We start from the raw sequence: 14,958 nt of genomic DNA on the forward strand, positions 1-14,958 counted from the left end.
CACAAACCATAAAACACAAACTTCACATAATCAGTGTGCCACGCAATCACAGCCCTTAAGGCAAAATAACATACACAACACACTAGTACTAGGTGACTCTATAGTCAGGCACACTGATGTCCCACTAACTAGGCTGGACAAGGAGAAGGTTGCAGTTAGCTGCCTGTTGGGTGCCAGGATCCGCCACATAACACAAGCACTCAGGACACTCCAGAACAAGTACAAATACGACTCTGTCATTGTCCATGTTGGTGTGAATGACCTGAGATGTACCTCCCTGGACTACATGAAAAGAGACATTGAAGTGCTCTCTGATCATGTAGCCCAGGCCGGTATGACCCTGACCCTGAGTAGCATCCTGCCCTCACCAAGAATGATGCCACAGTATAAAGAAAAATGATCAATTTCAACAATTGGCTAAGTTTCTGGTGTCATTCAAAGGGGATCCAGTATCTGTCTGCCTGGGATGACATGCTCGACAAGCCACGTTGCTTCACAAGAGATGGCTTGCACCTGTCACCCTTAGGCTTTCAAATACTGGTCAAGGCTTTTGCCGCCCCCATAGTGCCTTTTTTAGGCAAGACTCAAAAGACAAACCACCACCATAAATAGCACAAGTAACCAAAAACTGAGGGTAATGCTACTCAACGCCAGAAGTCTAAACCTCAAAATGCATGCATTCGAGGCACGCCTCAGTATGGAGAACATCGATATCTGTGCAGTAACAAAAACCTGGTTTAAGGCTCCAGAGAGCACCCCAGCACTACCACGCTATAACTCATACCATACTTTTCGGCCACAGAACCCAGACCAAAACACAAAAGGTGGTGGTATATCCATATTCATCAAGGATACCCACACCTCCAGGTTAGTGGTGCAGCACGATGCCTCAGAGATCATCCATGTGCAACTAACAATGGGCAAAACTGCAATTCAAATTGTAGCTTGCTTCAGATCTCCCACCCTGACCCAGGACCCCCATTCTGTGTTTCTGGAAACACTGGAAAATATGAAGGTCCTACCAAACACCCTCATATTGGGCGATTTCAATTACCTAAACATTTACTGGGAGAACTACTCAAGTACTAACTCCCTTGCCCAATGCTTCCTAGAATTTATAAACTCGAATGCCCTGGATCAACTGGTCAACACCCCCCCCCCAGAGGTGACAATATATTGGACCTGGTCATCACCAACATGGGCGACTGGTGTTCCACACCAGCGGTCATCCCCTCACTGGTTAGATCAGACCATATACTAATCACTTTGGATATCCACATTCCACCCCCACCCCCAATCAAGGAAACCATTGTGAAAAACTTTTCAAAAGCAAACTTCACGTTACTCAAGACTGAGGTGGAAAGGTTCACAGCCCCCATGCTAAAGGACAACACTTTCCAAGCTGCTGAATCCCTTACAAAGGCACTCTATGAGCACCTGAAAAAATGCATGGATCGTACTATCCCAAGCAAAACCAAGACTCAGTCCTCCAAGAAAAGGAAACCAGTCTGTTGGACCCCTGCCATGAACAAGCTATACAATAGAAGGAGGAAACTAGTACAGAAAAGAGTAAAATCCCAAGAAGTAAAGACATAAAATCATCCAAGGCTAGCTTCAAAAGAAAAATTGCCAAGGACTCCAAAGATAACAACAAAGCATTCTTCAGCTATGTCAAGAACCTAAGTGGAAACTCTCATATCTGGTCTGAGTTAGTGCAGAATGGCACAAAATGCACTGAACCGACTGATATTGCCAACATTCTGGCAGACAGGTTTAGTGCAAACTTCACCCCCCCCTCACCCCCTAAAGGGCTCATAACCATACCAGAAGAATGTAGAGCCCTGGCAATCACTGACACACAGGTTAAAACAACCCTATCCAAAGCCAAAAACACAGCTTCAATCGGACCGGATGGTGTCCCAGGCTGTGTCTTACATGAGCTCCAAAATGAACTAACCCCTCACCTAAACACACTGTTCAAACTCAGCCTTTCTACAGGCTATGTACCCATAGAGTGGCGCACAGCAACAGTTATCCTGCTCCACAAAGGTGGAGCCACAACGGACCCCAGGAACTATTGCCCTATAAGCCTGACTAGCCTGGTCTGCAAGGCTATGGAGTGCATCCTTATGGAACTCATTAATAGATAGATTGGGAACCTCCAAACATTGGACCCTACCCAGTTTGGCTTTGTTAAGGGCAGATCATGCCTCCTAAACCTGGTGGACTTCTTTGAGACAGTTACCAAGGCTTTAGACAAGGGAAAGGAGGTCCACACAGCCTACCTAGACCTTGCAAAGGCTTTCGACACCATTCCCCATTTTGGTATTATAGACAAGCTCACCAGCCTGAACATAAACCCCTATGTAATGAGATGGGTTGCCAGTTGGCTCATGGATAGAACCCACATGGTGAGAGTTGCAGGCTCTAGGTCTGACTCTAAACCGGTTACAAGTGGCATCCCCCAGGGCTCAGTCCTGGGACCCCTCCTGTTCAGTATATACTTCTCAGAGGTACAGGCAAGCACAGGAGGATTATGGCTGACCAAGTTCGCAGACGACTGAAACCTGGGGGCCATAATTGACTCTCTGACTGATACAGACATCATCCAGAAGGGTCTCATTGAGATGGATACCTGGTGTCAAAATCATGGCCTCAAGCTAAATGACAAAAAGTGCATAGTCATCCCCTTTGGAAAAAACAAAGTACCCATGAACTACCACATATGTGGTATTCCCCTAAATACAGAAAATGTAATAAGGGATCTTGGGACCCAAGTAGATAGTAATCTCTCCTTTGATCATCATGTTGCCAAGGTGGTTAGAAAAATCCTTCTATGTGGCCCACCTAATTACAAAAGGGTTTGTGTCTAGAACAAAAGAGGTTATTGTGCTCCTCTACTCATCAGACCCATCATAGAGTACAACGCCCCATTTGGGATGTACCTCACAAGACATCTGCAACAGCTGGAAAGACCACAGAAGTACCTCACCAAGAGGATTACTGGCCTCACACAGATGCCCTATGCAGCCCGACTGAAGAAACTCCAGCTGTACTCGGTTGCATACCACTTACTCAGAGGTGATCTCTGCCTGACATACAAGGCCATGTCCATCCCAGAATTGATGGACATGCTCCACCTAAAAAAAAATAAATCCCTGAGAGCCACACTCTCTAGGAATCGAAACCTCACCACAATGATAAATAGGATGTGCTGGAGGGATAGATTCCTGTCCCAGAGATTCCCCATGCTTTGGAACAGGATTCCAATCTACATTAGGCAGAGCCCCTCACTAACACTCTTCAAGAGAAACCTTGATGAGTGGATGGGAAACAGAAAATTTACCCCGGGGATCACTGCAGTGGCTTTCCTGGACAGAGGCACAGTGAAATAATGACTCTGCTGGACAGAGGCACAGGGAACTAATCTAAGGGGGCGGCAAAAGCCAACACATTCTGGCTAGGCTTATAGATGCCCATAGGCAGACAGCCTAGTAGTTACCTATGAACCTATGAACTTCAGTGTAAGGCCCATCTATAAACTTACTAAGGGGACCAGATTCCAAAACAACTGCTTTCAGCCTGCTCTCAATGTAAGTGGTTAGTTACACTGAGAGCAAGTCTTTTGGAATTGGGGTGTGTAGATTTACTAATATATTTGCATATGGAACAATTGCCACAATAAATGTGTGATTTCCTTGTGCTCTAGTATGTTTTATAGCTGGCTTTCTTTCTAATTTGACCTTACCATTACAGGTTTTCTTATTAATATTTTTTATTTTTTTTTCACTCGGTACATTTTAAAAACACAAAGGTTTTTAATGGTGGACACCTTTTCTAATTGTACATTATAGATAGAACAACAAGAAACTGCTGCACAAGTACAAAAAAAATCATGTATTTCCTTTTGCATACACTGACTGACATAATATTATGATGAGTTGATTTAGTTAGCTTACACAGGTGTCTTTGAAGAATAATAGAATCTTTTGTACTTATTGCTACTTTCCCAACTTTGAGGTCACACATGTAAAATTTGCAAAATACATAGTGTAAAGAGTCAAATCCCTCATATATATATATATATATATATATATATATATATATATATATATATATATATATATTAAACAAATAGCATCATAAGACAGATCCCTGAGACAATTTCACTGTGAATCACTTTGTTATGTTCAGACAAAAGCTTCAATTGGAAGGACGTAACCAGTTAAGGTTTCAATGGATGTAGCATACAAATAATTACTGTCCACATTTTCATTACTTATATACACTAACTCATTGGTTATACAACAGTTGATAAAAGAAAGCAATTTTAAACAAGCAGTGATTCACTATCATGCACTGTAATAAAATCAGGCAGAGTTCTGTTTGAGAACTAAACTTGATAAAGTTGCATGTCATCAAAATGGGATTGAAGAGTTGCAGACACGTTCACTTGGAACGTGAGTCATAGTAGGCAAGACCCCAAGGCACTACCTGATTAATACTTGCCCATTCAGAATGTCAGCCTGTGACTTCTACTGTCACCTTTCTGTTGGTTGGCAAAGTGTGTAGCGAGGAACTCTATACTGATCTAAGGCCTAGTTTTATTACTTGGATATCAACATTGTATGACTTATCAAATCAAGTGCTTGAGAAAAATCAATACATGAGCACCTAAGTCTTAACTTCAGGGTAGCAATTATGTTTGTGCGAAAGCCTAAATTGCATGTGATTGAGGACCTGTTCACAGTATAGGCCTGCAGCAGCATGCTCACCACTTAATTTTTCATTAATTTAACCTGTATCCTTTGTAACATTAGTCTCTCCATGAAATTCCTAGGTCCAGAAAGAGGATTTATATAAGCCTATAGCTGCTTACAAGACCATTAGTTCTTTTATTCTTATAAACTGGTTTTATGATAATTTGCTCAAATCATTAGGTACACTATTTTCCTAAAATTAGTTTTAAAGAGAAGCATAAAAGCTTCTTCCAATGTATTTACTTAAACGTAAAAAACCCTATTAGAGATGCCACTCTGACTGCTTTATTGATTTTCAAAGATCTTGTAACAGATAAATACTCTGTGTTTAGTGATTCTCCATTAGCAACATGTCACACACTAACAATAAATGCATTAGTTACAGAAACATAAAAGTGTTGTTCAAATGTAGATGGTATTCAACTAGTTTTGTCTTGGACACTGACAGCATTAATAGTTTGACTTTCAATGCCCCCTGTGTCTTTTCTATATCATGTGTCCCTTTTATGAAAAGACCACTATGGGCAAATGATGAAAAAAATATATATTTTTTTATCTTGCCATGAATTACTGCACCTCTCAAAGCTGCCTACAGCAAAATAAGTACTCATTCCTAATTTTATTTTTTTTAAATTCTCTGTCCTCATGGGGGCAGACATCCTGATTCCTTTGGAATGCTAAATCTGTCCCATAATGCACTATGAGGGCACAGATTGTGAGATAAGTAGCCCTACCACTTGTCAGATTAGACTTCCATTCATTTAGAATGGAACACATGAAAAAAAAACTGCCACGTTTGAGAGTCTGCAGATAATATGTCATTGACTGGTCTGCAATGAGTTTTACAAATGTTGTTCCTACTGATGTACTATACATTTTCTGAAAGAAGCTTGGAAAAGTATCAACAAATTACTGAGTTAAAAATAATTTTTACAAAGAGCAGTTTTGTAAGTTTCAGCTCCTGGCTAAGTTACTCCTTCCATCTCCCCTCCTTCAATTAGCTAGTCTCACATTTCCAGTCGGGCTAGATTCAACTAATTAGTCATCTTTGCATGACAACAGACATCAAACAAACCACAGCCTGGTGTGCCACTAAAACTGTTCCCTCATATGTCTCTTCACGTCTGAATAGCATTTCCCAGGAATTATTTCTACAAAAAAGCACACACATCAAGCCAGAGTTTATGCCAATCTATCCATTTCTTAAAATATACACAGTAAAATATTCAATTTGAATTGCATTCTGGCTTATCTTTGCATAGTTATTCTGTTATAGCATAACCTGAACTATGGTATTTAATGCCAAGCTTTACATAAAAATGAAACAGTTCTCTGTTTCTTCTTAACAATGTCCTCCCAAGCCTCTGATGTGACCCATTACTTTCTGTTATAGCTTGTCTTAGTTGTATACTTGTAGAATAGCTCTCATCTTCTCAGCAACAGTGGACTAGATAGGTACTATTAGGGAGGGTTGTAATTATGAATGGATATAATGCAAAGTAGTATGGCAGGGAGAAAGACAGCTGGGAATGGGGCTAAAGATGAAATAGAGATAGGGAAGTAGGAAGTAAGAACCAGAAGTGTATGTATACTTGTAGCATACATCTCATCATCTCAGTAACAGATTCCTAGAGAAAGCTTCCAAATCAGATACTTTTGAAAATAGCAATACTATTTATTTCACTCATTGGCATTTGATTACCGGGATAGCCCATTGAGCCATTAGAGCCCTTTTTGATTGCAGGCCTGAGGGAAAAAAGCTCCAAGTACATGTAAAAATCTTGAATAATTAAAATAAATTGTACAGACAAGTTAGCTTTCAGAGGTTAAACCCACAGAATAAAAATACATAAATTAGCATTCATTTTCTGAAGAAGAAAATAAGTCTTTAATTGCAATGAATGTCATTATTTCATGAGAATCTAACACCTTTTTCAAAAAAATATTATGGACTGAAGTATGTCAGAGCAAAAGTATAAGCCAAAATTAGTGACATTTGTGGGGTACACTGATAAGTGATCTGACACTTCTACTCATCTGTTCTGCTTTGCAACTGGTCCAGATCAGACAGGTATGTACATATTTCATGGCACACATGAACTATAACAGTACCAGCAGATGTAGCAGTGATACCATAGCCCAAACAGAGCATGCATACAATGTACTGACAAACACAGGGCAATGTATGTGATTCAATTAAGCAATAAAGAAATCGCTAGGACCACACTGAGCACAATTTTACACTTAATCTCTACATTTCACAATGCATAACATTTACACTACACTTACAAAGGCACACCTCCACTCCCCACAAACACACAACCACCCACTCCCACACAACATGCCAGTCAACTTTGAGGCTTTTCCCATCTCTGTGCAAAACACTGCTGTAATGGTTTTGGCAAACAAAAATGATTAACGGATGTCAGCTCAGGACTGCTATCTTACCTATTGGAGCTAGTCCACTGCACTTAGACATGTCCCCCTCAGCAGGGCAACAAGCAGGTGTCAGTACAGATTTGCTTCATAGTTCTTTTATACCACACACACACACACACACACACACACACACACACACACACACACACACACACACACACACACACACACCACAACACACACACACATATTCTCACAAAACAATGTTTTGTTCAATGACACTACACTTGTCTCCAATCCCATTCTTATGACACCTGCTACCCATCAACTTGCCAGCACTTGTCAGTCCACAGCTGCATATCTTGCTGTCCAATGCACTTTGACTAGCAGGCACACACACACACAAAGGTGAAACAGAGTAATTTTTAAAAGGTACTGCTGATTTGTGCCATGGTCTGCATTATTGTTGGCTTGGTATGGAATTCTTAAACAAACGTAGTTGAGAGGTATAAATACATGGTGTTAGTAATTATTATTCTTTAATTGCTGCAGTATGGGTGGTTACTGTACTGGCGACATTATTTTGGTAATTAATTACTTGCACTTAAAATCAAAATGAAAGTGTTCATGATGACTCCATTTGTGTTATGTTTTGCATTAGTGACATGAAATAGTAAATGGCCATTTATCTGTTGTAAAATAACACATTTACTTCTTCAGTCTTATGTCCGGCACTGGGAATTAAAAATTGTTCTGCTAGTATTGTTCCCGCCAGAAAGTGCAGCCCTGCTGCTGTTAATTGGTCATGCCTTTTATAACAGCTTTTTAGTTCCTTTTGTTTCCTTTTACTGTGTGTGTGTGTGTGTGTGTGTGTGTGTGTGTGTGTGTGTGTGTGTGTGTGTGTGTGTGTGTGTGTGTGTGTGTATGTGTGTGTGTGCGTGCACACGCGGGAGTTGATTTGATGCATTTCACGATTCAATCTGCTGATTAGGATAACTGAAGTAAATAAAGCCAAATAATATTATCCTGTAAATCATCATTACATTCGACTACAAATACTGTTTGGCTTTTATTCTTTTAAACTGAGCAGATCAGTATTACAAAATCAGAAAATCAAAACTGAATGGCATTTCCTGACAGAACAAGTATAATATTGCACTTCCTTTTAAATAAATTAAAGACTTGTACATATATTAATTACTTAATGTTGCTTTTCTATTTATTACTGTTAAACCAAGAGAAATGGCTTATCAGTATTAATTGTACAGTAAATCTTCAAATCAAAAGCCATTATTAAGTTACTGATTCTTTAAATAAATGTATGTAAACAACATTTATTGAATAATGTATTTAATAATGAATTCAAGAATAACTTACTAATAATGTGCAACACAGTAAATAACTTTAATAGAGGCTGATTATATTAACATAAAATATTTCATTTAATAGGCTATTCATGTTACTGCACCATTATCAATAATACGTATTGTATATTTCAGTCAAACATAGATTAATGCTTCCTGAAATCATACCAATGTATCTAATTTGATAGATTATAATCATCTTACTGTGCCAGGAACAGTTAATACCTGAGATAATTCTGTATATATTGAATGTGTAAGTTCAACTGTGACTACTGATTATGGACCCATTACCTTCCATCCTTGAGGCAGAGACATCATCATTAACTCTGTTTTTCTCATTTTCTCTATGGGGTCAGGGTGTTGTGTCAACTGTTACCATCTCTCTTGAATTGATGACACTCTCCTACCTTCCTCGATGGCCATGCCTGACTGTTGCAGGCCTTCTCTCACACAATCCATCCTTGTCTTTGCTCGATGTCCTCATTTCCTCCTGCTTTCTTCGCCAGATTGTCTTCTGCTTTCCTGCACGTGTGCCTGAACCACCATAATCTGTTCTTTGACCTTCTGTGTAATTGGAGCTACTTTGGCTTCTGCTCTGATGCCCTCCTTTCTTTGTCTGTCTCACAGTGTGCATCCCACCACCTTTCTATCACCTCCAGCATCTTCAATCCCAGATGACTGGAGAATAACAATACTAGTATCAGTGTACAAGAACAAAGGGGATATTCACAACTGTGGGTATTACAGAGGTATTAAATGCTTGTCACACTGCATGAAAGTATTGGGGAAAATAACTGATCAATGAATAAGCTGAGTAGCTGAAAGTAAGATGGGAGATGAGCAGTTTGAATTCAGATCAGGATGCAGCACAACAGACTTGATGTTTTCAGTGAGACAGATAATGAAAAGAAGTTAGAGATGAGGAAAGAGTTCAACTGGGCATTCCTAGACTCATATGGTCAGGTCCCAAGAAAGTTTATTTGAGCAGTCCTGTGTTGTTTCAAATTCCCAGAAACATTGGTAGAATTAGTGGTGGCTATGTACAAGGAACCAATGACTCAAGAATGAACAGTGTTCAGTCTTATGGAGGGGATCCCAGTGGGAGTGACTGTGCATCAGGTTTCAGCTGTGAGGCCACCATTATTCATAATGGTTATGGACTACATTAGCAAACAGGTTGGAGGGAACTGATCAACAAAGTTGCCGTTTGCTGATAATGTGGCATTGCAGGCAGACTAATGGCAAGTCGTTTAGCAAAGGATAGGGTAATGTAATGCAAAACTGAAAGTGCATGGGATGAAAATGAGCACAGATGGGTTCATAGGTGTTTACCAGACTGAAAGTGCATGGGATGAAACTGAGCACAGATGGGTTCATAGGTGTTTACCAGGCTAACAACCACAAGGTCCTTTTTCAGCTTAGCCATGCATCTCAAACCTCTGATAAGTTCTTGTACCCTTGGAAAGTGTAAGCAGGGGCCTGGGAGATAAGCCATTTACAGGGTGCCTGTGTCCATCAGAGACATAGGTGCCAAGCTAGGGATGAATTTCCTGTTCCCCATCCAATTATCCAAGTTCTGAACTGGGTTAGGGAGAAACTCTGCTTCACATGGATGGGGAGTATGTTCCAGATGAGGGGTAGTCTCTGGGATACATACCTGTCTTTTCAGCAGGTCCTATTTATATCACAGCAAGGTTTAGTCTTTAGAATGGGGAATTCTGGTGCTATTTGTTTTGTGGATATGCTAGAAGTCCATCAGAGTGGTGTCTGACAATGCTTTGTATGCCAGGCATAGATCTGCCCTCAACAGCCTTTAGGAGACAGAATACAGGGATGGGATCCTTGAGACAGTCTGCATAGGACATGTTACTTATGCCCTATATTCTTTTAGTAGCAACCTCTGTGGACATAGTTCATACCAATAGAGTTGACATTGTTCATACCTTTCAACCTCTTAGAACAAGAAATCTAGAGAAAGCCTGATAAAATGGGGGGACAAAGGTCTAAAAATAGGGACATATTTTTTATTGCTCTTATAAACTTAGAGATTTGCTAGGGTAACAGGGTTTGTTTTAACATACATTTTCTGAAGGATTTGAAGACTGGAACTCAAATGTATATAATTATTTAATGACTTCAATCCACAGAACATCCAAGTGATTTGCCAGAAAACCACACATTTTATAAGGAACAGACCAAAAATATGAGTAAAAAATCTGGACATTCTGAGAAAATCTGGACAGTTGAGAGGTATGCAACTGTTGGATATGCCTGGCTGGGTACATACTAAAGGGGGTATCATACTCAATGATAGGCCTAATGAATGCTGAATACAGTGGAACAATGACTTCCTTGGGCCTAGATACCATACCTTTGTTTATAAGTTGCACAACATAGAATGCTTACCTTACTGCTGTGGACCTATGATGGTCAGTCTAGATTACTGTCTGTATGAGCCCCCAAGTCCCTGACCGATGGGTTAAGTGTTAGGGGTGTGTTGTCAATATGATAGTTACCAGGGGTGGATGACTTCATGAAGGATAATATTATTATGCATTTCTTGGCATTTTGTTTTTGTCCCTGGCTTTGACATTAGTTATTTGTCTCAGTCAGCCCTTCCTGGAGAACATTTTTGTCAGTGGAGGATTCAATGACAGCTCCTAATTTGCAATCATCTGTAAATTTAGTCAGCCAGAGGCCATTGACATTGGCCTTGACTTCAGAGAAGTAAATGCCAAAAAGGAGCAGTCCAAAAAGTGATTCCTGAGGGACTCTGCTTGTGACTGGTCTCTTTGTAGAGGTGAACTCCCCAGTACTAACTTCCTGAGTCATGTTTATTAGCCAGGTGGCTATCCACTGGGTGACAAAAGGATTTGTATCTAACCTCTTGAGTTTGTCAATAATGCCCAAGTGGGGTATTGTATCAAATGCCTTGGCCAAGTCAAGGTAGGCAGTGTGAACCATTTTGTTCTCACCCATTACTTTTTTGACCTTTTCAAACATGTCCACTTGGTCAAGTAGGCATGACCTTCCCTTGATAAAGCCAAATTGGGTTGGGTCCAGTGTCTAGAGATCTCCTATGTCATTGATGATAATTTCCATGATAATTCTTTCTGTGGTTTTGCATATGAGACTGGTGAGACTTATGGGTCTGTGGTAACTCCCGGTCTTTAGACAGCCCAACTTTGTGCAGATGGATGACTATTACTGTTCTCCATTCATGAGGCATGAAGCCTGTTTGGAGCTACATTTAAATAGCAATTCCAGCGGGCCCGATAGGTCATGTTTCATGCTATTTATATTGTGGGATATTGTCTGGGCCCAATGATGCAGTGTGCTTGGCCTTAGAGAAAGCATTAAGGACCTGTTCCCTAGTGATAGCATGGGGAGTTGTATTTGATAGTATTTCTGTAAACATGGAGCTGAATCTTTCAGCCAGGAGGTTTGCTATATCTTCTGGATCAGTATAGGTGGCTCCATTAACAATAAGCTCTGCACACAATTGTGTGTTGCCTTTGAGGTTACAGACATAGCTAAAGAATGCCTTGTAGTTGTCCTTGGCCTGGGAGGCCACATTTACCTCAGACTTTGCTTCTGTAGACTTTATTTGTCTTCTGAGTTGTTTGTTTAGTTTGATGAGAGTGCTTTTATCCTGCTGGGTGCTGCACCTCCTAAGTTTTGCCATGATTTTCCTCCTTCTGTTATACAGCCTATTAATGCTGTGATTCCACCAGGGTGGCTTGTTTTTTGAGTTAATTCTGTACTTCTTCCTGGTGGGTACAGCTGCCTGTATGCAACTGTTAACATGATTGTATAGGTTTTCTGTGAGTAGTTCTGCATTGACAGCAGTGTTCTCAGGTTTTATGGGGGCTTGAAATTTTGCCAGGTTATCATGTAATAGTAGGAAGTTAGCCTTAAAGTAGTTCCTGAATATTTCAGGGTTAGCTGGGATTCTAGATTTTATCTTTACTTCAAAGGAGACCATTTTGTGGTCTGACCTTTCCAGAGAAGACATTAAACAAGCGGGTGTACAGCACTATCTTATATTAGTGAGGACCAGATCCAGTATGATTACATCCCTGGTTGGTGTATTGATGATCTGGTACAGGGAGGTTGTGTTTAAAAAATCCAGGAATCTCTGTGCCTGTATGTTTGGTGTTGTATATGATTCCCAGTTAATAGTGGGGTAATTAAAGTCACCCATGAATATTGTATTGGGTTGGATGGTGAGTGTTTCCAACAAGTTTAAAGACATGTTATGTGTTTCCTGGGTCATAGAGGTGGACCTATAACTTGCAAGGAAGTGGTATGGGGTTTTGCCTATGGTGATTTGAATATGCAGAACTCAAGTACATTGTCCTGTTTGACCAGCCTTGTGGTATATTTATTTTTGATGTAGGTTGAGACACCTCCACCTTTAGTTCCTGGCTGTGTAGTAGCTGGTTTAAATGTGTGGAAAGCAATATAACCTTGTACTGTTGATGTGCTGTCCACGGCTTTGAACCATGTCTAAGTGAATGCATAAATATCAGCATTCTCTAGGATGAGGAGAGCTTCTTGAGAGTGGAATTATTTTGTTTAGACTCTTAGCTTTGAGCAGTAACAGCTTTAGATTTTCTTGGTTTTGATTTGCTATGTCAGTAGTTCTTTCAGTTTGCCATTGCCTAAAAAAGGCACTTTGGAGAGGACAGTATTTTAGTTAATATTCAAAAGCCTAGAGGGGAGAGGTGCAGACCATCCCTGGCAAAGCAGTGCGGTCTGTTGACCATCTACTTCCATGCTGACAAATATTGCACCCCCTTAGAATGACACGAGAAACTAAGCCAATTATTAAAGTCAATCATCTTTTGTTCATATTGTGGCATCATCCTGGGAAGAGGTAAAATACTACTCAGTGCTAGGCTTATATCAGCCTGGGACACATAGTCCAAGAGCTCCATGATGTCTGTCTTCATATTGTCTAGGGAGGTATGTCTCAGGTCATTTGCCCCCACATGGACTGTGACTGAGTCATATTGGTACTTGAGGTCCAAAGACCTGAATCCATGTGTAACGTGGTAGATTGTGGCCCCTGATAACCAACTGACTGTGAATTTCTCCTTACTCAGCCTGGTGAGAGGGACATCAGTGTGCCTCAGAATGGAGTCTCTAATGACCAGAATATTAGATTGTGTGGTGGCTTGCCTTACAGGCTTAGAAGCAGAGGCTCCATGAGATGACACTGCATGTGTTGATAAGGGTATTGTTATGAAAGAGTGCAGTCTGGGCTGCTGAGGGTATTACTTTATCTTTGGGGGTCTTCAAGACAGTTGAAATGGCAACAAATGGAAGAAACCAGAAGAAGCTGGGAAATGAGATAGAAGGGAAATTAGTGGACCAGGCTAACAGTTTCAAGTATCTCTGAGGGGTGGGTGAGGAGAAGTGATGTCTGAATGAGGCAGTCAAAGCTAGAATCAGAGGGGCTGCAGAGACACTAAGCAAGTTCTTGGGAGGAAACCCATGCAGTCACCAGGAGAACATGCAGACCACACAAACAGAGGCTAGAGATCTGAATTAGACCTTATAACCTGTTTGTCTGAGGCATAGATCTTAACCATTATACCATGATGTCTCTATGAAGAAATACTCTGTGACATTCTTAAGCATTCTGTGAAGCACCACATATTACCATGCACAATGAGCTAGCTGTGTGGCCCAGGTTATTGTTTGATTCTGAAAACCTGAGCTGTATCATAATTATACTGTATAAACAGGTACCTCATACATTGCTCTGCAAGACAATGATAGCACATGTACTATATCTTAAGAAAAAAAAAACTTTTCTGTAATAGTACCACTATTCGGTTTAATTATCTCTGAATGTCTGAATATGAGTGGGGTTTTGATGACTGCATCAAGGAAACCTTTTCCTTCCTTCTGTGTTCTTTTCTCGAGGTTTGGTACTTACTTGGCGATGTGATTTCCAATGATGCCCTGACAGTACTTGTGAAATTACAAGATAATCAAAATCACACAACAGACACTCTGAAAAAGTATATTAATTACTTGATAATTTGCTAGGAATTTACACACTGTAAACATACTCTTGGTTTTTGAACCATTCTGCTCTTCTACCATATTGTAGAAAGTCCATTCCCCTGAGATCTCATCATAATGTTACTAGGCATGACACTCCCATATATCAAAATTTAAAAAGATGATTTTCACAACTGTAAATAACACGCTGTTTTATTTTTTGGCAAGCTGATATCAATATATAGAAATGCACAATATATTTACGTATGTGTATATCTGCCAGATTTGTCATATGCACGTGCACAACAAATGTGTGTGTGTGTGTGTGTGTGTGTGTGTGTGTGTGTGTGTGTGTGTGTGTGTGTGTGTGTGTGTGTGTACATACATGCGTGTGTTTGTGCGTATGTAAATCAAATAAGTGTATAGGTTTATGTATATGT

The sequence above is a fragment of the Protopterus annectens genome, chromosome 5.part0, assembly GCF_019279795.1.
Source record: "Protopterus annectens isolate FY-2018-M chromosome 5.part0, PAN1.0, whole genome shotgun sequence".
NCBI classification, from domain to species: domain Eukaryota; kingdom Metazoa; phylum Chordata; order Ceratodontiformes; family Protopteridae; genus Protopterus; species Protopterus annectens.